A 22,042-nucleotide genomic window follows, 5' to 3' on the forward strand; every position below is an offset into this window, starting at 1 on the left:
CTGACCTCCTTATAACCTCTGGTGCTGCCCTTTAGTCAGACAGGCTGACCTCCTTATAACCTCTGGTGCTGCCCTTTAGTAAGACATGCTCACCTCCTTATAACCTCTGGTGCTGCCCTTTAGTAAGACAGGCTGACCTCCTTATAACCTCTGGTGCTGCCCTTTAGTAAGACAGGCTGACCTCCTTATAACCTCTGGTGCTGCCCTTTAGTAAGACAGGCTGACCTCCTTATAACCTCTGGTGCTGCCCTTTAGTAAGACAGGCTGACCTCCTTATAACCTCTGGTGCTGCCCTTTAGTAAGACATGCTCACCTCCTTATAACCTCTGGTGCTGCCCTTTAGTAAGACAGGCTGACCTCCTTATAACCTCTGGTGCTGCCCTTTAGTAAGACAGGCTGACCTCCTTATAACCTCTGGTGCTGCCCTTTAGTAAGACAGGCTGACCTCCTTATAACCTCTGGTGCTGCCCTTTAGTAAGACAGGCTGACCTCCTTATAACCTCTGGTGCTGCTCCCTTCAGCAGTAGCCTGGTGTGTGTGCTGTGAACATGTGTCTGTCGGTGGAGGGATTCCGTTGCACATGTTGACAGTATGATTAAGAGAGAAATACGTGCCGTCCGGTGCAGAGCGAATCCTCACCCTCACACCCAGAGAAATGTCAAACATGACTGGTATGGAAACAGGATTTACCAAAGTTATCTGATCTGGCACCAGCCTCATCTTCAGAGAAACAAAAATGGCTGCAGTCATTTCAATGCAAAGCAGAGAGCTGGATGTTTTACCCGCCAAGCAGCTTCTCCACACACACGCAAGCACTCGCACTCACACACACATGCACACACCACAACTACTAACAACTCATAAACTACTAACTGTAATTCTAACCCAAACCCCAACCGTACATTTCATCCTAAATTTAACCCCTAATCCCACAAGGTCAAATGTCCTTTGTTTAATAATCCTTGCTGGGATTTTTGGTCCACATCAGGAGAGTAAAACCTGTACACACACACACATACAAACGCACACAAAGCACAGAGAAACATGTCCTGTTGTCCTCTCTCCAGTGACAGCTGTCGTGTCTACATTGAGCACTGCTAAGTCAGAGCTTTGCAAGCAGCTACTGCAGACCCAACACCCTGGCTCCTGTCCTGGGCCCTCCTCAAGTCTTATCGCCCCTCTGTCCTTCACATCTCAGTAAAGGCCACGGTCCCACTACTACCTACCATGCTAACAGAGAAGCTGGGCAATGTGTCTTCCTGGCGACCTGGTTAGCCCCGCGTCAACTCAGAACACAGTGATCCCCCCCACCCCCCCATAGTTTGACAGTGCCCCAGTCCTTGGCCATCTGACAGGGCTGGTGCCGGACCACGGATCGCTCTGCCATCACAGGTCTGCATCTGTCCCGTGTCTATTAATAGAGAGTGGGACAAATACCTCTCCTCTGCTCTTTCCCTGACTGAATTCTTTGAGACCACTGGCTGGCTGTGTGGGAGGAAATTACATACGGTAACCAGGTTAGCAACTAGGACAGTGCAGTTATATACTGGAAAGTGACCAGATTTATTTGTGTGGTTAGGTGTGGTTGGGTATGATTGGATGTGTGGTTCAAGCATTGTGGAAATCCATGCTGTCCAAAACCATAATACATTTAAAATGTTCACTTTTCCAGTGTTATACCAAGTATTATACGTTTGTAGAATTCTTACACAAAAATGAGTTTCCCCAAAACATTTTTATGAGTTTACCTCCAGCAATTTTATATAATATACAGTAAGCAATGCTGTTGCTGTTCAACGCTGTCTGACTGTGGGCATGGTCGTTAATGGTTGACGCATCAATGACCAAACCTGCTTATACAAGGTCAGGTGGTGAGGTAGGTGTAGGGGGAGAGCACATTCTTATTAGACAAAATGTACCAGATTTGTTGAAATATTCCATTTAATTGAACATATTTCTTCTTCATGATGTCTAATCTGGAACAGCACAGCTTTAGCTGGGAAAGGCAACTGAAAATGGGAACAAGCCTAAACTCCTGTATAGTTAAATAAGCATAACATGTAGCTACTACTGTAAAATTAGATATGATTGAGTTGGCTAACGCTACAGTTACCCATGATACCATTAGATATGGTACAGTTGGTTAACATTGTAATCACAATTTAATTATATATGACACAAATGACTAACACTGTACAGTTAACCATGATACAATTAGATTATGGTACAGTCGGCTAAAACTGTAGAGTTAACCACGATACAATTAGATGTGATACAGTCGGCTAACACTGTGCAGTTAACCACAATACAATTAGATATGACACAGTTGGTTAACACTGTAATCATATACAATTAGATATGATACAGTCGCTTAACACTGTACAGTTAACCACGATACAATTAGATATGATACAATCGACTAACATGGTACATTTAGCACTGATACATACAGCTATAGTACAATTATCTATGATACAGTTAGCTACAGTTAACAAATGCAGACAGCTAGCTACAATACAGTACGGCAGCTAACAACTCACATTACGTATCAGCTCATTACGTATGAGTCATACGGGACAATCATCAGATGCACTGATAAAGGTCAATGGAAACAGATTCATTTTCCTGTCTAATGTATATGAAAGAGTAAATAAAAGATTCTTAGTTCACTTTGTTCCTCTGGCACGCGTGCGTCGCGCAATATGTGTGTGCGAGTGCGTGGCTATTTGTGTGCCTCTTGTGCCTGCGTGCGTGTTTGAACGAGTGTGTGGCAGTGCCAGTGAGCGTTAGTGTGAAATATGTGACCATGTTGCGCGGCCATCTGCTCTTTATAACCATAAACAAGCGCAGGACCACCAGAGGCCAGGCAACTTCACAGTATGGTTTCCACAAGGTCTGGTCTGGGCTGCATGCATGGGGAAATGAATTCACGCCATGACACTGGGTAGATGATACACAGCCGAGGCTATAATGGGCACGTTATACCATATCATTTATAATTCATACCACAAACACAATATGGAGGCTGTTCTGTGCCATTTGCGGATTAGACGAAGAGAGTAAAGAATGAGAGATGTCTGAGAAGGGTGTCCTATAAAACAGGCTTCTGTTGGGTCTATGTGAAACTACCCACAGGCTATCAGCTGGCTGGATCGCATTATCAAACCTTTAATGATTCATTGTATAAAAGCTGTGGTATGAGACACCATACCAGTTATGCAAAAAAATAAAAATTCTGTTCATTGTTAGTGCCTAGTTATAAAACAAGTAGTTATGGTATATGACCTAATACATACCATGGTTGATGTCTGTATCCCGGCACTCCCCATTACACTGTGCCTAAAAAACGCCCTTAGCTGTGGTGTATTGGCCATATACCACACCCCCTCGAGGGTTATAACATAACACTATGTGCTGTTGATTCCCAAATTTCAAAAGATTTGAGTTGGCCATGGTTGATACTGGAACACAGCTTAGCACAGCTAAATACAATTGGTCTCTGAAGCAGTCACCCACATTGCTTAAGAGGTCAGATCAGAGTGTGTGGTGTGCATGTTTCCCTATAGCCGTGGCATTACGGATCAATACACCATATGCCTGTGATATGATACCGTGTAATTGAATGCCTGCCATTCCAGAGCCGTGGGCAGAACCTGCTAAGGAAGTCCGCAGTCTCACTTCCTTAGCAGGTGTGAGAGCTGAGGTCTGAATTAGGGTTGCAGTTAGGATTTGGGGTAATTTGCTAGAACTTAAAGTGCTGAGGTTAGGATGCAGACCCCGGCAATGAATGGGTTAGGAGCATTGGAAAGTGTTTGTCCCAGCAGACAGGCCGGCTAGGTTGTGTTTTACCGGCCAGGCCAAGCCCAGGCTTGCGGGGGGAGTCCGGCTGGGCTGGGGTACGGGGTGGTTCTGAGTGGCTGCAGGCCCTGCCAGTAGCACATTTTGGGCCAGTGGAAAATAACAGTTTATGGCATCTGCCCAAGGTCAGCTTTATGAGAAGCGAAGCTGGAAAGGGTCCAGAGAGGCTGCCTGCAAGGGTGCTTGTTTGTATGCAGTCAGTCGGTAACAATTAAACCTCTAAATAAGAAAATATCTAATTCTGTATTCCTTCCTCTCACTGTTCATTAACAACCCACCACCCAAAAACCTCCAAACTAGTGGCGTGCTCTTCTCCATGCCCCTTTCAAGGCTACCCTTTCCCGTCACTTGTGCTCTCGCTCCCCTTCTTCTCATCCTGCTACCTGATTACTTTGGCAGAGACGCACAAAATGGACGGGAGAGCTGCAGGGAGAGCGGACACCATTTTGTAATGGCTCCAGTCACAGCACAGAGATAACAGCGGTTGGATAGTTGCAGGACTTTGTATGCTCCGACCGATTCTGAAACATTAGGTGTTTATTGGCTACCTAAGATGAGGGCTAAATACTAGACCAGTCTAAATCTACAGATACCATATCTTAATTTGATCACCCTGTTGTTGCCGGCCCAGCCGCAAATGCAAGTACATTCAAGGTTTAAAAAGACTTGACGTACCCTAAGGAAAAATATATATACTTAACAAATTAATTATAATCCATCATTCACATTTTCTAAAGCAGGATTATTTTCCTCCTGTGTGAAACTTGCTCAGATTAAGCACATGTAGATCAAAACGTTTATGTACAAATAGCAATATAAAACATCTTACAGTAAATTACTTACTGATATGGCAATCCGTCTGCACATGGGGGCCTCTGATTGGCCAAGGTCTGAGTCTGTCATGCAACCTAGGGAGTGAGACAGAGAGATAGAGGGAGTGTCTCAGATCAGTCTGGTTCCAGGGTCTCTAGTATTTCTAGTCATTTTACTAATAAGTTCACTTTGTGTTCTCCACCCGGTCTCATTTGCCAAGGAAACTCATTAGTAGAAACATGTACCACAGTCTACCCTCTGCCTGCCAGTGAACACTGACCACACAACACCCTTTATGCCGCGCCCGGTGAACACTGACCACACAACACCCTTTATGCCACGCCCGGTGAACACTGACCACACAACACCCTTTATGCCACGCCCAGTGAACACTGACCACACAACACCCTTCATGCCGCGCCCGGTGAACACTGACCACACAACACCCTTTATGCCGTGCCCGGTGAACACTGACCACACAACACCCTTTATGCCGTGCCCGGTGAACACTGACCACACAACACCCTTTATGCCACGCCCGGTGAACACTGACCACACAACACCCTTTATGCCACGCCCGGTGAACACTGACCACACAACACCCTTTATGCCACGCCCGGTGAACACTGACCACACAACACCCTTTATGCCACGCCCGGTGAACACTGACCACACAACACCCTTTATGCCACGCCCGGTGAACACTGACCACACAACACCCTTTATGCCACGCCCGGTGAACACTGACCACACAACACCCTTTATGCCGCGCCCGGTGAACGCTAAACACATGCCAACTCCCTCTGCTGCATGACTGACCAATCATCACCAACACCAAATCCCAGCAACACCAACACTAACACACATCAATGTTTTTGCTCATTCAGTGACCTAAACCACATGCCCCATGACAGGCGAAACATAGTAAAACGCTGAAAATTGCACAATCATATATTATTACTTTCAAATGTAGAACTGGTAGCTGTTTAAGAAGGAAAGTGTTGTACTGTTGTAAGGATATATTTAATGAAGAGCTGTTTATTACTCCACCCTCGTAGACAAACTGTATATGATATTACATAGATTTGATCATTTTAATTTAGAGTGTTTTATATGTATTATTTTGAAATGTCCTTCATCATTAATTCCCGGTCACAACATTTCAGGTCCAAGATGATTTTTTTTTTGCTGTTATGGTGAGATTTGAGTTATTGAGTTATAGCTTGTGCCCCTGTGATTTTTTCCCCGGTAAAAACAAATCTAAATCTATGGACCTGTTGTATTATTGTCCATCATCTTTGACCATAAAAGCACAGAAATGGGCTTCATGTGTAATCAGAAAAACCAACCCTTCCGAATTATAGGTTGAGAATACATGAACATACAACCCAGCTTCCCCAAAAAGTTGGAACGCTGCGAATAATGCAAATAAAAACAGAATGCAACGATGTGTAAATATTGATCCCTTTTGAATAGTACAAAGACAACTTATCAAAGGTTGAAACTGAGATATTTTATTATATTTTATTATAGTTTTTGGAAATATATGCCCATTCTGAATTTGATGCCAGCAACAAGTTTCCAAGACGGTGCCACAGGCGCATGTGTACCACTGTGTTACATCACCTCCGTTAACACTCTGGAAGCATGCAGGAACTGAGGAGACCAGTTGCTGTAGTTAAGTGAAATGTTTTCCCATTCTTGCTTGATATAGGACTGCAGGTGCTCAACAGTTCAGGGTCGCCTTTGTCATATTTTGTGTTTCATAATGTGCCAAATGTTTTCAATAGGGGACAGGTCAGGACTGCCGGAAGGCCAGTTCAGCACCCAGACTATTTTACTATGGAGCCATGCACAGATGTGCAGGTCACCCATGCCATGTGCACTAATGCACCCCCATGCTGGCTTTTGAACTGTGCATTGATAACAAGCTGGATAGTCCCACTCCTCTTTATTTCAGAGGACATGGCGTCCATGATTCCCAAAAATAATGTAACATTTTGATTTGTCAGACCACAAGACAGTTTTCCACTTTGCCTCAGTCCATCTTAAATGAGCTAGGGCCCAGAGAAGGCAGCAGCGGTTCTGGATCTTGTTTATATCTGGTTTCTTCTTTTCATGGTAGAGTTTTAACTTGCATTTGTGGATGCAGAGACGTATTGTGTTCACAGTAAATGGTTTTCAGAAGTGTTCCTGAGCCCATGCAGTGATGTCCACTACAGAATCATGTATTTTTTCTGCAGTGTCGCCTGAGGGCCCAAAGATCAATATTGGTTTTCGGCCTTGTCCCTTGCACAGAGAAATTTCTCAGGATTCTCTGAATCTTTTAATGATACAGTAGATGATGAGATCCCAAATCTTTTTGCAATTTTAAGTTCAGAAACCTTATTCATAAATTGTTGCACTATTTGCCATAGAGTGTTGCAATAGAGTGTTGAGAACCCCTCCCCAACTTCACTCTTTAGGGTGTTATTACAACCTCCCCATCCTCACTCTTTAGGGTGTTATTACAACCTCCCCATCCTCACTCTTTAGGGTGTTATTACAACCTCCCCATCCTCACTCTTTAGGGTGTTATTACAACCTCCCCATCCTCTCTGGAATGATCTTTAAACCCAATCATGTTATTGGCCTGTTGCCAATTGACCTAATTAGTTGTGTGATATTCCACCAGGTTTAGTCTTTTAGCATTACACAACTTTTCCAGTGTGTTGTTGCCTCTGTTCCATCTTTTTTTAAATGTGTTGCTGGCATCAAATTCAAAGAGGGCCTACATATTTCAAGAAACATTAAAATGTCTCAGTTTCAACATTTGATATGTTGTCTTTGTATTATTTTATATTGAATAAAGTGTTTAAATTTTAAGCTTTTATTTACATTTTAGGCAGTGTCCCAACTTTTTGGGAACAGGGTTGTATATCGTCCATTCCTCGCACTGGAACGTTTCGGGAACAATTTATCTTTGAGTATTATTTGTTTCTGGATATATAAGTGTACCACGCATCTACACGTTACTGAGAAATGTTTTCCTATTGTAAAAGCTAACCGCAACAATAGTTGTTCGGAAATGTATTGTTAACTTGTAAAAGTTGATTAGTCTGGACCCAGATGGCTTTTTGAGTCTCTGTGTGTGTGAGTGTGTGTGTGTGTGTGTGTGTGTGTTTGTGTCGCGCGCATGTTTGTAAGTGTGTGCGCATGTGTGCATGCTTACAGATCCCCCAAGCGAGGGTGGGCAGAGGTGAAGAGGAGACAGGATGGAGGACGGGGGTAGGTAGGTAGTTACTCATCATTAGTCAGCTCTCCATAAGAGCAGGAGAGAAGGATCCCTCTGGTAGAGCAGCATGGAGAGAGGTGATTGGACTGGAGGAGAGGAACACCAATTACCAGCCTCCACTTAGCCGTGCTGGTGTAGGGTGATCATTCTGTACAAGGACACTAATTGCAGTAGGAGAACGTAGCCTTGCAGAGGCAGCCAGGGGTCTTTTATATATTGTTTCTAACGTCTGTAATTACAGTAGAGCGAGCTGGCCCAGCTCCAATGCATGTTTATGGCCCTGCTGAGAGTAACCCAACTCCTGAGAGCCCGGAGTGAGATGCACATGGACAGAGCCGAGCCAGTGGAACTGCGGGCCTCTGTGCTGCATGTGTCGGCCAGTCAAAAGGCTTGAAGGAGTAGGTGCAGACTGCAGACACTGCAAGACAGCAGCACTACAACCATTGCATCTGTAGAGGCTTTACAAATAATGCCTGGCTGTAAAGAGTAACACACTCCTTTTATAATGTCCTGACTGCAGTAAGGACATCAGTCCATAATGGGGTGGGTTTTCTTTGCCTGGACAGCGTGACAGGGTACTCACTTGTTCGATGAAGGCATGAGATAAATTGCCTGAATTTGTGCGATGATGATAAATACAACAATGCATTTATTGTCATTGTGTATTCTTTTCAAATAAAACCCTTTATAGTATCATAACGTTGTTATTGTAGCCATTAACTCTCCGATTAAGAGTCATCCAAATCACCTATCCTTTTTCCTTTCAGACAAAACATTCTCTAGTATGGGATAGTTATTCACTGACCATAATTACCAAAATGCACAAAAATGTAATGCAACTAAAACCTCATCAGTTCACGCTTCCATGGGCGACATTTAGTTTAAAAAAAAGAGTTTTCGAGAGGGAATGGATAAATAGCATAGGGGGAGAAATCTGGAAAAGCCTTCCAGTGCTCTGCTCTTGTAGCCTCCCTCCAACTTTACGCAGCCGTCTGCAATCCCTCTACGACAAAATCACCATGGCGACAACTGAGGACAAAAAAGGGAATATATGAGCGCTGGAAGAAAAACTAGGACGAGCTCTCAGGCCAAATGCTATCTGGAATATCATTCAGCCTGGCAGGTACATAAAACAAGTATCCATCCCAACGACACGTTGGGGGGGGGGGGGCTCAGACGTAGTGCGCTACCCATTACAAACGCTCCATAACATGACTACCTGCTGTATGGGACAAGCCAAGCGGCAAGACACAAAAGCGCATCTACGTTTATTTTACTGGTGATTTGAGTTGCTCATTTGTCCATTAGCTCTGTAGTAAACTGATGCACATGCGGGTCAAAGTTAAGGCAAAAGGGCCTACATGGGGGACTTCTAGCGTTAGAGGAGGAAAATCGACATCATCCCCCAAACTATCCCCCCAGTCCAATATTATGTCACTATTACTGTGCTCAGCGTCTCTGCGGAGCTTGTGTGGTTTCATGGATAAATCGCATGTGACGTCCCAGCTGACATCCCGATAAACGCAGAGAGAATAAAATGGCCCCCAATCCTCAGTGGTCAGCGGCATAATGGGCTAATGGTTTCCATATGTGCATTGAGGAGAGGCTGGAGGGTCTGAGGGGAAGGCCCCATTCTACTGTACTGCTTTACACACAGAGACCAGAGGACTTGTGGTGGCCATTGATGCCCAATCTTTAGTCTACGGTCTCCCTAGCCTTAGCGCTGGAAACCTAAGAAGCTACTGTATAATGGCTTAAAACAAGGCATGTTCCAGAAAATTTATTTCATCCACACTGCAGCAAACAACTAAACTCTCGGATTGCCAGATGTATTAAATATAATGGAGATCTGAAAAGAAAGAAAGAACATTAGTTTGCATATCCGTGAAAGCACTTTGTGACAGCTGCATTTGATTGATTGATTTGACACACCCATTCATTAACACGGTTGGTCGGTTGGACTCTGTGTACATAGCTACAAATTTTGACTTACTGGTCGGTATTTTACATTTCTACCTGCACTAAGGTTGTTCTTCATAAGAACAACAAAATAGCAACAGCTGAAAACCCTTTCAGCAAGTACTTACTTGTTATAGCTGATCATGAACGAACCACTGTTGACAAATGCAATCTGTCAGAAACACAGAATGTGGCTGGGTAGAACTGCAAGCTCATGATATTTCCGCTGAATGTGTATGGGTATATAGGCCAGTAACACTGTATGTGGCTGCCACTTCTCAATACAACTTCAATTATCCAGACATACACATTGCCACAAAGCCTGCAGAGTGAAATATATCTCATATCCAGATGAAGAAGTCACATGAGCAAAAAGAAAATACCCTTTTTTCCATTGTTAAGAACCAGATCTAAATGAGTATCTATCCAGAACGTTGTGTTTCATCAATATAACAATGTTTGATTTTTATAACTCAAAAGGTAATGGGATCTTTTCTAATACATCAGATACAATGCATTACAGAGCTAATCATTCTAAAAATCAAAACAAGCCTAGATTTAGGATGGCACTAAACAATGGGTTGTTTTGTGGCCTATTATGTCATTGATCAACCAGATAGAGAAAAGATGAACACATACAAAAAACACAGACTATATGAAACACAGATTATAAGAAAGATGTCTGATTGAACCAGCATAATCATTTATAGCTTCTTACTTGCAGAAATAAAATGTTTGCTGAGCATTTCAGTGATGGTTCACATCCTCTGTGCTTGGCATCAGACAGAGTAGTTGTAAGGTATTCACAACAACACTATGACGTCTCTAATTCATAGAAATCACAACAACACTACGACGTCTCTAATTCATAGAAATCACAACAACACTACGACATCTCTAATTCATAGAAATCACAACAACACTACGACGTCTCTAATTCATAGAAATCACAACAACACTACGACGTCTCTAATTCATAGAAATCACAACAACACTACGACGTCTCAAATTCATAGAAATCACAACAACACTACGACGTCTCTAATTCATAGAAATCACATTATTCAAAATGTTCTCCATGAAAGAAAGTGCAGGTGGTTTGCCGAGAAGCACTGGTCGGAATGAATGTAACAGCGTCCCAAATGAGACTAACCACAATCCCTGAGCTTTGAAAGACCATGTTGGTCAAAATATGTTGAAACACAGCTACTGTGGAAAAAATGTGGGTCTATTCCTGACAATTCACAACAATATATATAACTGGACTGCCTAGGCTTTATGAACTGCAAATGAATGGTTTAATGCTAAGAGCTTAATTAAGAATGACAGACTAGCAGGGAAAACATGGAAACCACTAAATAGCCTACATTACAGAACCCTAAGTTACTGCTAAAGACCTCATTTCAATTACAACCAAATATTTGATTATTTGTAGAATCGGATGACTGTAAAATATTAACAAGTATGCATCATATTTGTCTAGAGATTATGGTAGCGGTAAATACTGTTGATCCCGCTCGTTCTAAATACACACACATAATTTTCATGCTTGCAATTTAGAAATAAAAGCAACTATTACAGTGTATCAACGTCTCCAAACTAAATTATTTCCAATTATAAGTGTAAATTATTACAACAAAAAAATTGTCACACAGACAAGTCAGAGAATTAGCACTGATGTATAATTTCCCCAAATGTATGAAAATGCAACAAATATGTTAATATATGGGGAAGAAATATAATTACCATATTCAGGGCGCAAGTATTCATTAGACTCATCGGTGGAAAGAAATGATCGATGCATTATGTAATTATGCAATTAAAATAATGTATTGAGATTTCAACAATTAAATACATGTAATTAATTTCAACATTCAGTGAGGATCAAATGTCTATATAGAAAGTCTGCATAACTACAGTTCTAGCGGTTAGCCCCACTGTACAGAGAGAACCACTTGGCATTCCAGAAGCATCCTGTCTATTCCAATGGCTCTCCACCGGTTTTGCCACAGGACCCAAACTGACCCAGGTTGTCTTAGTCGTGACCCACTATTCATATTGCAACTTTTCTTTCATGAAATTATATCTTGAAACCAATGTTATTTCCTAATTGTAAATAGTTCCATACTGCTCATATACTTGATGAAAAACCTTGGCAATCTCACTATGCTGAGACCACAAAATCTGTTTAAATAGTGCTGTGAATGTAGCTCTATACTGAAAATACTATGACTGAATAAAGTTTTCACTGGAGAATTAAATTATGTAAAAGTTAACAATAATACTATTTACTTTCTACCTGTTATAAAATCTATACATTTAGACTTGTGCATAACAAATATTTAACAAATACAATTATTCTGTGTCATCTCTAGACATTTCAAGCCTCCATATTTGGGAGTTGCTGTGTACCACAACTTTAGAAACATTGGTTTAAGCTTCAATACAAGTCTCTATTGACATTGTATTGATTATATACTTTGATGATTTCATACAATTAGAAAGCTAATGATTTAAATTTGGTGTAGTTATCTTTACAAAGGTACTTCACTCAACATTAAATGAATGCAATTCAATAATTTTTTTATGTGAACGAAATTGATACCTATAACTGTTTCAAGACACTGCCTGCTCTACCGGTAATTAATGTCGATATACAATTAACTAAAAAAACTATACAACATTGTAAACATGCAAACAAAATATTAAATCATAAAAATTACAAATAATATAGTAGACTTACAATCTTATCACTTTACTACACAGACTGTGAAAAGCCACATATCTACACATCCACAAAAACTTCACCTAAGTCTGGCTTTTCTTCAAACAGACGTATTGCGTGGAAATAATATGGCATCTATAGGACCAACCTCAATGGACGAGGAATGCCAATCCCAAAGCAAATCTTGGAAGTTCAAGTCTAAAGGCTGACAGGCTCGACTATTTTAAACAAGATTTGTTTTGTAGGACACAAAGTACATGTGGTCAGCAAGTTAGAAGCATTTATTTAATGGCTAGTTAATAAAAAGTGTCAAGAAATAATACTTTTTTCCCTTTTAGTCAAAAGACTGCAGCTTTAGACCTACAGTACTGGTCAAATGCATGTGCATGGTGTGTGTGTGTGTGTGTGTTTGGATGCACATCTGTTTGTGTGTGTTTTCGTGTGAACATTTGTACATCCTCAAATTCTTCTCAGTATGTGTGTGTCAGTTTAATACTAGACATCAATGTGAAGGGGCCAGAGTCTAGGATTGGGCAGGTATAATGTTGCACAGAGAGGGAGAGAGAGAGAGAGAGACGGGAGAGAGAATACTGCAAACACCTCTGACCCTGCCAAATGCCCCTCCACATGCTACGGCACTAGCTACACCTGGAAGACTGCCATCCCTGCCAAAAGGCCTTAGGGCTGGGTTTGTTCTCTCCACTGCCAGCCAAATACTGGATATCCATAGCTAAATCAGGCCTTCTTTTATGACCATGAAGTTCAATGTATGTAAGGAACTAAATACAAACTACAGGAAGCCCCTGAGTAAAAGTTGCGGACAGCAGGTGATAAGTAGGTGTTTTTATGACATGGAATCTTAAGTAGCCTGAGCGTGTTTGATATTGCCAATTAACCTTGTGATTTGTCTATCAATTAATAAACAAAGAAACAGTGTTCAATATCCCATACCGCCTAATTTCAATAAAATCCTTTAATACCCAGTTTGATTGTCCATGACACAATACAGTGAAATATCCACAGGTATTATAACGATAATTTCTTATAATTTAACGGTATTGGCAAAATGTGAGTAATTACTATGAACCAATAAAATTACATTTTGCGACATCAATACAAAATACTGAAGCTTAATTATTGTTAGATAAATAAAATCACAAATTTCGCTAAAAGTATTACAAGATGATAGCATCTATATTATAAAGAGCCGAGCCTTACACACCGACAATATTTCTGCACAAAGTGTGAAGGGGTTAATTAGAAGGAACTCACTGTAAGTCAAAAAGACTTATTTGTTTCAATATTTGGTTTTGTAGATTTGTGAAGAAGAATAAGCTGAGGAAAATTTTTCAGATGGAAAAAATCGATGTATTACATGGATGTAACTTCGTACAAAAAAGAGTATAACTGGAATTGCATTTACAAAATGTATGCATATTTTAAGTACATATTTTAGCAAATACATTCTTTATACTGCTGTTCAGGGTATCTAAGGGATCAAATACAGGAGAAGAGCTCCACACATGCCTTATTCTGTTGCTGAAAATAAAGCATGCTGGAAAAAAAAAGGGTTTAAAGAAAGTCTTTGAAGAATAACGAAAACAACTGTAAATATTAAGGCATTTTAATAAACGACCATTCCAAACCAACCATAATTGACAGATGAGTTATCAAGAAAGATAACATTATTGACCAAATCAGGTATCACAATGTATCGCTCCACACACACACTGTCACCTAATCCAAAACCGCATCACTCACATGAAATATCTCCCACAAAGTGGCCCTCCACAGACCCAATGATCACTACAAAAAGTATTAATTTAGCAGTAATCACTGCATTACAAATACCTATGGTTTATAGACAAGCACATTCGCAAATTGGTCCTTAAATTATATTTTTTGCCTTTGAGTAGTTCTACATAATAGTGTGGAGTATATACAACGCTTTCAGAGCCGACAAAGGAGAATCTTTGTGCAGTACACAAATGTGCAATGGCTTTCGATTGCGGATTTTGATTCAGTACATGGAAATATAAACGACAATACAGCCTGTGTGAAGTGGATTTTATACAATGAGATTTAGAAACATAGATTATGCCGCAGGCATATCCACACGGGTATACAAGGAACACACACACGTTTCCTTTCTTATACATACACACGCACACACACACACACACACACACACACACTAATAAAACAAGTTATTACTTACAGATATAATGTGGTGGAGGAGATCCTGTGGAACTTCTCCCCTTCTCTTTTTTTTTCCTGGGGGATCCGCGTCTCTGTTGAGGAGAACAGAAAGCTATCAATCCCTGAGACCCGCGCAGCTCTGCTAGAGCAGCCAGGCAGGCAGAGAGGCACGCGGGCCTGCTGTCTCCCCCGGCGGTCCCCCTTCGAAGCCGAGCCCGGGCCCCAGTGCAGAGCCTTAGCCCAGGGCTAACGCTGCCTCGCTTGGCTGCCGCGGACTGGGTCGAGGCCTGGCGCGGCCTGCAACAATAGGAGGCCACGAGGCCGTCTGGAAGGCTCCGGCTTAGCCCGTCTGCTAGTTAACAAGTCTTTGAATGAGGAATGTTAGCAAACAGACAAACAGCATGTCTGATGCATGCAAATAGCACAACCAGACCAGTCACAGCCTTGGTTGCCCACATGAATAATTCAGCAGTTTGATCCCCTCCTCTTTTCCCTCCCTCCCTCCCTCCCCCCCGTCCTCCCTCCCTCCCTCCGTCTTCCCAAGTCGAATGCCTTTGCTACCAGACTAAGTGTAGTTAAGAATTCAAACCTCCGTTCCCCCAAGCTCTCTCAGCCCCCAAAATCCGCTTTACTACTTAACCCAAACATGCATCAGGGGTAAAAAAAATGACATGGTCATCTCTAATGTTTTCACTGCAAAAAAAATTCCAAATTCAATCGCAGCATTTTTTTCTGTTATTGCCTTTTTATGTCTTTTGTTTGAAATTGGCACCTGTCCCAGAAAGAGTTCCAGCCCAGTACAGCACTCATTCCCCTGTCAGGAGAAAGAGAGTCTGCTAAAGAGAGAGAACGGGAGACGGAGAGAGAATGAGAGAGAATGAGAGGGAGAGAGAGAGACCCAGTGAGAGGGAGAGGCACAAGCGAGAGGGAGGTAGAAGAGGGAGGTGCAATACTTCCAGGCGAAAGAGTTGCTGCCGTTAATCAAGGGCACATCTTTAACACGCAGATCTGCAACACACTCAAAGACTGGACACGTTCTCCTACTTGTCATCTACAGTCACTAGGAGGAAGAATGTGAAGAAGAGCTCTTTACCATGAAGTAATGACACCCATACGTACAAACATCCAGGAGTAGGCCCGTCACGTGGCAGGAGAAAAACACCACCGAAGCGATGACAAAAATAAGAAGCTATTAAAAATAAATATAATCACAAACTCTTTCACGGCAAAATAGAACAAACGCTATCAATTCAGACGAAAAAATGAATACCCCAGGGACACCAGGATCCAGAGAGCCGCAGAAATCGCTGGGCAAAACTACGAGAAATGCCCCCGAAAAACCAACTTGTTGCCAGATTTTCACTGCTGCTGTGCAGAGAGTTGAAGGCAGAGGGTTAAAATCCAGCGAGTAGTAAAAAAAAAAAAAAAAAAAAAAACCTCTCCCTCTGTGGAAGGGCGGGCAGCTGTGGGGAGGCCCTGACTGTAGAAATAGCAGCAGATTTTTTTTTCCCCCGTGGAGCTCTAGTCTCCCCCTTGCGTGCGGCTGGAGCTGAGAAAAGGGGAGCGAGCAAGAGAAGAGAGGAGAGGAGGAGAGCAGGCGCAGAGTGAAGGAGAGAAAAGCTCGACTGATGATGAAATAGGAGGTGCGGCGGAGCGCAAGAGCCAGACACTTTTTCATTACACGTCTAACACGGCAAGGAACTGTATATGCACTTCAGAGAGAGAGAGAGAGAGAGAGAGAGAGGGAGGGAGGGAGGGAGAGAGAAGGCTGGGAGACAGACACTGAGAGGGAGAGAGAGAGAGAGAGAGACGGGGAGAGCGGGAGGGCGGAAAACAGGCGAAGGTGGGAGGGGGAGGAGGAAGAACGACACAGCAATCCACTCCTCCTCCTCCAGCAGTGCGCAGGCGCAGTGAACACTGCACACACCATACTAGCACACTGCACACTCCGACAGTCAACTAGAGACATATGCAGACAACAAGAGGGAATGGAGAGAGAAGAGAAAACAGAGTGGACTGCCCTGCTGAGGGACCATGGAAATACACTTGTGGGAGCAGGTTAAATATTAACCTTATCTTGTACACTAAAGTACAGTAGCTCTCTCTCTCCCTCTCTCTCTCTCTCTCTCTTGTCAAGCTGCAACAGTCTGTCTGGATCCCATTCTGCTGCCAGTCCCGACTCACAGAGAGAGTATTAACTCTTTAGCATACCACAGCGACTAGCGTGAAAGCAGCACAGCGAAGACAAAAAGCACACATGGAAAAGCCTGGTTATTTGAGTATAATAGTGTAGCGTAGCATGTGTCAGGGTACAGAGTAATACAGTTACTGTACAGTTAGACCTCCTCCTTCGGCCCTGGCTCTCACTCCCAGGGGCTAAACATTGTACGACCCTTACAGCTATTTTGGCAAGGAGTCAAAAGCCTGATAAGCGTTTTGGGTGAGACCTCACTGCTTTTCTGGAGGAAAAACAGCTGCCGTGATTGGAATGTGATTCAGAATTCACAGAAAACAGGAGAAGTTCAGATTTAAAAAAGCTGAGAATAGCCTCTCCGAATATCAAAGGGACTCTGTAATGACGAAGCACTACTTATTCCGGTTTTAAACCAGAAGGAGAACATTGTTTGGTATATCTCGGTCTAAATTATTCCTCACCCTAAAATCGTGACTCGCTCTGCCCTCCCTAAACTCTGCTGTTTCCGCTTGCATACCCACACACCATGTTGTACTACAGGACTACAAAACATCATGGCAGGCTAGTCTTCCACCATCTTAGTTCTTACTGATTATTCTTTTGACTCTAGTCTGTTGACCTATCTGCATTTCTGTACCCTCCCTCCCTCTGTCCTGCCACCTTCTCCACTCTGCGACCAGCGTTTGGCTTTTTCCATTTGTGGCAGATTACTGTAACGCTATTGTAAAACAACTTCCTGCCTCTTTTGGCTGTGGTTCCAAAAATCAGCAAAGGCACGGCTCACATGCTTTAACTTTTTTCCCCTTCTTCCCTTTCTCTCTCTCAGGAGCTCGAAAAAAGAAAGAAAGAAAAAAGAAAACTGTAAAATATCTGCATGTTGTGGACTTATTTTGATGGCTTACATCTTTAATGCCAAATGAGAAGTTAAAGAGGGGAGCAGGGGACTCATGCCTGTCAAAGAAAAAGGTGGGGGAAAACTCTTCTTTTGCTCCTTTTAGTGTGTTGTAGATTTTGGATGGTTTATGGAAGACATTGTGCTGTTTGTTAGGTTGACTCAGAAAGAATTACCAAACATGGCTGCTTCTGCCTCTGGCTCTCGCCTCGTCTTCAGTCAGACTGTCTGTGAGGGGCACTTTTCCGAACGCAGCCTCCCGTTCATTCCTCGCTGGCTTTCTATGTCTTCCTCCCTCGCTAACTGACCGGCAACACCTCTGATCGCTTAATCTGAGGACTCTCTCCCCCTCTCTTCAAAACAAGGTTGAAAAAGATAGAGGTAGCTACATTTAATGGACCTGCCGATAGCAGGGGGGGAAAGCAATATTTTACTTACTGAAGTGATCGTGCAGCTGAGTTAGGGCATTATTAACAGCTTTTCTAGTCTTCTTTTGAAAACAGAGACACAATGGTTTGGATGTGTCTGTTTTTGGAATGAGCTAGAACCTAGAACCCTATCCAAAGCAACGCAGTCTCACGTCACATCTCGCCATGTGTTTTTAACCAATTGAAAAAGCCATGTCTTTGAGTTTGAATACAAAACGATGTACAGTTTATGGATATAGAATATACATGTTTTTTTTTTACACTACATATTTACTGAGAATATGGATGTACTGTATGCAACGCTCAGCTCAGTTTTAGTAGAGACAAAAAAGACATGGAACTATAAATTTGCTTTAGATGTTGGTTTGGAAATATCTGTAGTAGAAATTTACCTTAGTGTGCATGTAGCACTTTGCATTTGCAAGAAGTTCACTTGAGGATAGGGTTTTGGTTTTTGGTGGCCTGCCAACTTTTACCACTGTGTGCCTCTAGCTTGCTCCCCTCTTCTCTACTCACGTTGCATTTGTCTGTAATTAATTACATGCTCTTTCATTATATTTAATCTGTACACTTTGTGTGTTTGTAAATTACCCTAACCATGCCTTCTTTCAAATAATAAATTAAGCAATTTCAAGATGCCACTTTTCATTAAGTATTTTTTTCATTTATTTAAAAGTAGTTTTAAAGAATGCATTTTTTTACACAGGTGTGCCTAAGAATTTGGTTAAACAATATATCTTTAAACAAATAACAGGGAGGTCAATGTAACTATGTAGCATTTTTGAAGGGATTGTTTAACACTGTTGTTAATAAAAAATTTAATTATATCCTTAGTATCCTATTCAGCAATAACTGTTAAATCTTGAGAATATATTAACTTCAATTACAATTGTTAATGAAGTTCAAAGTAAATATCAAACCTGTTAGTTGAGACTACGTTGCTAGAATCCACACCAATCGCGACAGTAAAAAGAGTGAAGAAGAGCCTGATGGAAGAAGGAAGCTAACCTGCTTGTCAATGTGGCTGTGCAATCGACACAGGAATACAGATTCAGTCATTCAGTTCCATCCAAGTTTAACAAAATGGCGGACACCGCCATGTCATTAGCGGACTTCACACAGAATGTTACAACACTGCAATACATTCAAAATGTAACCTTACTTGATAAAATACATTCTTATACTACATATTTTAGAAAAAACCCTACAACGACTCCAGTGAATCATCAGACATTTTGTCTCTCCTTCAACTCGTGTTTCACAAGGAGGTTTACAATTGTTGACTATATTCGTTAGCAACAGCAACATATGAAATTGCTGGAAATAATTGCAATTATTTGGTAATAGATTTTTAGACTTAGCAATTCTCACATCAGTTGTGATAATATTTTTAATTATGTTTTTTTTAATTCCAAATACTTCTGTTAAACTTTATAAACAGAGTGGTATGTCACTAGTATAGATGGCAAAACACACCATAGAAAGATGATTTGTATAACAGGTCATGTGGAAGGAAGTATATGTCATTTGCAGTAAGATTCCTTATCAGGCCAAACTATTATAGGCAACTGGATCCCATAATGGACATGTTGCTTCTAATCTTACCCTTATACACCCCACTAAACATGCTAGGACAAAACATTAATGAAGGGGGAAAAAGTGTAAGTCATGGGACATGACTAAATGCAATAAATCCATAATTGTAGACACTGTAGGATTTGAGCAACAGTAACAAGACATATTTTACAAAATGTTAACCCTATTTTAACAATTTCTCTAAACTGTCAATCTGAGCACTTGATATTCCACAGTGGTCACAGGAGGGGAGTGAAGGGCACATAATAAGGAGCTTGTTTGTTTTTCTTTAGTGTCTAGAAACACAGGAAACAGCCAGGGAAGGAAGGTTGAGTAATATTAAATTGCAGTGGGCAGAGGCTCTGCATGGACAAACATGATCTACACCTCGTTTTCCAGTTTACAACCAACAGGAGTACAGGCCAGATTTCGAGCGGTGTGAGATCAGCAACAGCTACCCATCAGCATACTAGACATACAGAACTGAACCATCAAATGAACCGATTGATCGGAAGCCGTTCAGGAGGATAAAGGCAAACCACAAGACCGGCTGGCCTTACGTACACAGGGACGAAACGCTTCCCTCTCTAGGAACAGAGACTGAGTGGGTCGCACGTGTCGAAACAACTTCTCTATTACACCCGAGACCTCTGAGGGCACTCCCCATCGAGAAGGGAACAAAGGCCATGACCCCGGGGTCAAAAGCGTTACCCAGGAGGCCGGGCAGGCCCATTGAGGGTCTAGTGTTGTTTGCTTTAAGAAGGTAAAGGTTACTAACACATTAACTAGCGTTGATTACGGGGTTATCCCCCAAGGGCCATCACCCACAGGGTCTACACATTACGTCGAATTAACACCCTGTGACCTCTGACCTGGCCCGTCACCTCAGGCAGCCAAGTGTGACTGCCACTCTCCCTCTCTATGTGTAGGGATAGCACACAAACAAACGAACACACACACACACACACACACACACACAGTACAACAGGTTGCAGCATTGCTTGAAAAATAAGTATTGTGTTCTTACATATACATACTTGAAAAAAAAAACAATCAGTGCCATTACTGAGCACCAATTCAAATTTGCAAGCAATTGTAAATGTTTGCAGTTTATTTATTATTATTTCCATTACAATTACATTTTCTGAAACAGAAGTTTATGTAAGGAGTATTCTTCTTCCTTGGAAAATAAAGTATAATAAGCACATGTGTTTCTTTGTACCATGAATTAATTCATGTACCATGAATTAATCAAAGAATTTGCTCTCACATTATGTAATAGATTGTACCGCAATAGCCCCTCCAAAGTGATCGGCTGCATTACTGTGCTGCAAGTGTTCCACAGCACTTCATAAAATGGGGGGAATTTAGATTAAGTTTTGATCACAAAATGGTGGACTGAAGACATGCGCAGTGTGGATATCCCAGGTAATATTGCACGATATAATGAACTCCTTTAACAGGACATGCTCTTTCATACATTCTTCAATTATTATAAATGTATTGAGTGGTTTAAAAGTGCACAAGTGTAAGCTGACTTAACCCTATATCTCCTGACAGAGTTGAACTATATATTCATGATGTAAACTATTTCCATCATAAACCCATTTAATTGGGTGTTCATACTGTTATATGGAATCACTTATAATGTTAGAATAACAATTTTTGCAACAATGAAAATATGAAATGTGAAGATAATTTGTCTAAAGGAAAACATTTTGAGTGGGGGATGTTTAAGAATTAGGATATTCATTTTCTGTAAACCTGGTTAAATAAAAGTAAGCATTAACTTTTCTTTTGAACTAATTAAATGTATTCTTGAATACTGACAAATACTGAGTGAAGATTAATTTCTATTATTTTAATTAGTTTAACATAATTTAAATTGTATAACATTTTTGTGAAACAATAAAACATTTGACAAGATATATTTTTTACATGGTTTCCATCCAATATAAAATTATAATACGTAATTTGAAAATAGCCATGATAAGGTTTTTCTTAAGACTTAAAATGTTAAATACACTTACAAAAAAGTGGGGCCCCAGATACAGCATTAAAAGATAAAAATAACAAAACTTAACATAAATAACTATGTACAGTTACAACGTTAGTTATTTTAACA

At 41.4% G+C, this 22,042-nt stretch overlaps 1 long non-coding RNA gene across 2 annotated transcripts; it reads left to right on the top strand.

Moving 5' to 3' along the window:
* The first annotated feature begins 15,717 nt into the window (after positions 1–15,717).
* LOC117593374 lies at positions 15,718–20,296 on the top strand. 2 transcript variants are annotated; one of them, XR_004574805.1, is made up of 3 exons: positions 15,718–16,886; positions 17,849–17,988; positions 20,211–20,296. It is a non-coding gene; the product is annotated as an uncharacterized LOC117593374 (long non-coding RNA). The 2 variants fall into 2 exon arrangements; XR_004574804.1 differs by lacking the exon at positions 20,211–20,296 and having other exon boundaries at positions 17,849–18,976.
* The last annotated feature ends 1,746 nt before the right edge of the window (positions 20,297–22,042 follow it).

Source organism: Esox lucius, chromosome 19 (genome assembly GCF_011004845.1).
Source record: "Esox lucius isolate fEsoLuc1 chromosome 19, fEsoLuc1.pri, whole genome shotgun sequence".
NCBI lineage: Eukaryota > Metazoa > Chordata > Actinopteri > Esociformes > Esocidae > Esox > Esox lucius.